Genomic DNA, 3,112 nt, shown 5'->3' on the forward strand with positions numbered 1-3,112 from the left:
TTAGTACCAAATGTTTAACAGTTGGTACTTTTTGAAATAAAACTAATGCCTATATACTAGTGACGACGGTAAAACAGCAGACAAAAAAAAAAATTAAAAAATCAATAAATAATAATAAAACATAAGATCTGGAAATATGTATGATATATTCAACTGGTTCTACTATATTTTTTTATTCTTATTTATTGCTAAACTACCTAAATCGAACCGATGGAGTTTAATTTTCACCGATTCGTTTTCTAAAAATTAGCCTTCCAACCCCCTATCCCTTTAGAAATATTCCAGTGATCTAGCTCAGCGTTCTTCAACCTTTTTACACCTGGGGACCGGAGCAAATACGAGAAATATTTCGCGGACCGGCTAAGACAGAAACATAAACCAATGTAGATAGTATTTTATTTATTAAATCCAATGTTATAAAATTACAATTTTTAGCTAGTGCGACATCTGCTGCTGCTTAGAGTTTAGAATTGCATAACCACTAGTTGCCATAGGCAAAAGTCTACAGCCACACGTATACAAGCATGTTATCTGTACTCAGAAGTAATCTGCAGCAAGTGTCTATACAATTTACGAGCTGTGGTATGCAAGCGTAAATGGCAGCCAATGGCGATAAATACGCACAATTAGTTAAACCCCAAAAGTAAAATCTTTCTGGTTTAAGATGTTCTATATTATACGTAATCTTCAGCAGTCTCCCAAATTACATACAGAATCATCATTATAGTAAACATAATTCTCACTTATTACACATTTCTCACAAGTGTGAATTATGTAGGTGTCGCGTGTTGTCGATATGATCCTTTGCTTGGCTGATGTAGTTTATTTGTCAGGCATTACGATAAAATTCGAACTCATAAAGCTTTGGTAGTCTTAGAAAGTAAATGTGTTATACAACACTTCAAATGAATTTTTAAAATTTAAATTCGCTGGCAATATCATATACCGGAAGCTAATTCTGCAGCTATACTTTATATTTGAAAAGGAATGTTATGACGAAAGAATAACCCAGGTATGATTTGTATTTTATTTCAGTCTTCTCAATGAAATCTTAAGAAAATTGAATTCCTTTTTGTCTTTATTAAATTTATTTTTGACGTTAAAAACAAAAATAAAAATAAAAAATAAGGTCTGGAAATATGTATGATATATTCAACTGGTACTACTATATTTTTTTATTCTTATTTATTGCTAAACTACCTAAATCGAACCGATGGAGTTTAATTTTCACCGATTCTTTTTCTAAAAATTAGCCTAATGTCTGTCTTTGCATAACTACTAGTTGCCATAAGCAAAAGTCCACACGTATTCAAGCATGTTGCATGTACTCAGAAGTAAATCTTTACTAGCATTATCTAGAAATTGTTGTTATGAAAAAGCGTTATGTTACGACAGCGTCTCATTCAAGAGTGTTGTGCTCAGAAGCATTTATAAAGACGTTTTTAACGTCTGCCACTTCACGTGAATACAAAAATTAACTTCAAAAACTTCTAAATATGTGGCAGGACATATTAATTATATAGAATTTTTTCTTTTAGAAGGGCAATGTCATGCATAGTGAAAATTTATAAAATTATTACTGTTTTCATAAAAAAACACTCACCGTTATCGCTCATACGGTAATAAACTTCTTAACATTATTCAGTCTGGTAGTTCGGTTCATAGGCTGTCGTGCAAGTATAAACTTAGACGAACGGCGCCGTTTACTAGAAATAAGTAAATAAACTGTGACTTGTAAGGGAGTGATATGTAAATGATACAATTTTCCTGTTTATTATTTATTTATCGTGTTCGATACAATTTCATTATTGTACAATGTATCAGAGAAGAATCTCCATTTATTTATTTATTGTGCATTCAAAAGAAGAGACTCCATAACTCAGTCGGTATAGACGAAGCCCTTGGAAATATCTGTATTCGAATCCCGTCTAGGACCAGAACCTGTATTAAGACTTTTCAATTGAAAAGCCTTTAATATATATATATAATATATATATTATTTATTTTTTTATTTTTTTCCCTTAGAGGCTTCACACATCGTTATTGCTTCGATCTCCGATGTTATTTTTAGTCCAGCCAATGTTTACTGCTTATTAACATAGACACTTTCTTTCAAATTTCCTCACACACACACACACATACATTCTGGAGCCTTCAAATCGGGTGACTGGGCAGGCCAACCAATGTTGTAAAACATCAAATAAGTCAGTGTGGAAACAAATCAATCGAAGTATCGAAGTGGAAAAGTGTCTTCAAAAGAGTAATTTTCTTTTACTGTGAGCTGTAGACTCGTCTTATTGAAACAACTGTATGGCTCGCTTTGTGTGTGTGTGTGTGTGTGTGTGTGTGGTTTCAATAAGACGAGTTTACAGCTCACAGTAAAAGAAAATTACTCTTTTGAAGACACTTTTTCCACTTCGATTGATTTGTTTCCACACTGACTTATTTGATGTTTTACAACATTGACTCGCCAGTTAAGTTACTCGATTTAACGGACTAATACGGGCTAAGGGGTGCCCGTTAAATCGCGAATTTTCTAAAATAAAAATATCTGTCACATTATACTGCAATTTTATCAATATTATCACTGTAATAACAAAAAAAAAAATTTTTTTTTGTTATTACAAAAAAACTATCAAGTTTTTTTTTTTCAAGTGTTTTGTTATAATTAACTCCCTGAAATTATGAAAATGAGGGCAATAAAACTGCCGCAGAAAGTCAGGCCACGTGACAAAAGAACCAATTACAGTGCGATTGGTGTGATCACGTCCTAATCATGCGCCGAACATGTTTTATGAGCGGTGACTCATTTATGTTAGCTAAATTACTACAGGTTTTTCCAACATATGATGGCCTATTCGCTAAAATTTTGTTAAAAATAACAGGAAATTATTAACAAAAATTACCTGTTAATTTAATTATAAGCAAATCTTGGTTAAAAGCATTTTAAAATTAACAGTGTTAATTTTCACATGTGACATACAGACCGGAAATTTTGTCCGTTAAATCCGAAGTCCGTTAAATCGAGGGTTTACTGTACATTGTCACCATCAAAGAATTAGGATGCGATCACTTTTTCATCAATACCACACCTCATAGTTAATCGAACAGA

At 32.3% G+C, this 3,112-nt stretch overlaps 1 protein-coding gene across 1 annotated transcript in view; it reads left to right on the forward strand.

The window, feature by feature from the left end:
- The first annotated feature begins 916 nt into the window (after nt 1–916).
- The window catches only part of LOC150095572 (serine/threonine-protein phosphatase PP1-gamma catalytic subunit A), a 207,415-nt gene continuing 205,219 nt past the window's right edge, over nt 917–3,112 (forward strand). Inside the window, exon 1 of the mRNA XM_090410724.1 lies at nt 917–1,012. The gene's annotated coding sequence lies outside the window, so the exon portion shown is untranslated. The remainder of the gene's footprint in view (nt 1,013–3,112) is intronic.

The sequence above is a fragment of the Typopeltis vanoorti genome, chromosome 20 (assembly GCF_054136105.1).
Source record: "Typopeltis vanoorti isolate ZY-2024b chromosome 20, IOZ_Tvanoo_1.0, whole genome shotgun sequence".
In the NCBI taxonomy this organism is placed as follows: domain Eukaryota; kingdom Metazoa; phylum Arthropoda; class Arachnida; order Uropygi; family Thelyphonidae; genus Typopeltis; species Typopeltis vanoorti.